This window comes from Geospiza fortis, unplaced genomic scaffold, assembly GCF_000277835.1.
Source record: "Geospiza fortis unplaced genomic scaffold, GeoFor_1.0 scaffold450, whole genome shotgun sequence".
In the NCBI taxonomy this organism is placed as follows: domain Eukaryota; kingdom Metazoa; phylum Chordata; class Aves; order Passeriformes; family Thraupidae; genus Geospiza; species Geospiza fortis.
The window spans coordinates 2,549,102-2,549,507 of NW_005054416.1; positions in this window are offsets into that span (position 1 = coordinate 2,549,102).

Here is a 406-nt window from a genome sequence, read left to right on the forward strand (position 1 = left end):
CTGCCAACCCATAGTCTGGGGACGCAGCTGCCACCAGGGCGTAGGGACGTGGGGTTTGTGACCAATTGACCCAAGGCGTGGATGTGGATGGCCACCAATCCCGGGGACACCCAGGGCCACCAGGGCATGGGGACATGGACAGGCACACAGGGCATAGCGCACAGATTACCACAGCCCGGGCACAAGACTGCCACCCTAGCTTGGGGACATACAGGGCCATCAGGACGTGGGGACAGCCATCGGAGGCTGGGGACACCCAGAGCCACCGGGGTGTGGGGACACGCCGTACCTGGCAGAGCTGGGGCCGGTCCCCCCAGGACCTGCAGACGAGGGTGCAGATGCGCGGGGCCATGGGCAGCCGCGGGGCTGGGCTGCCTGGGGGGCAAGGGACAGGGCAGGCACGGCC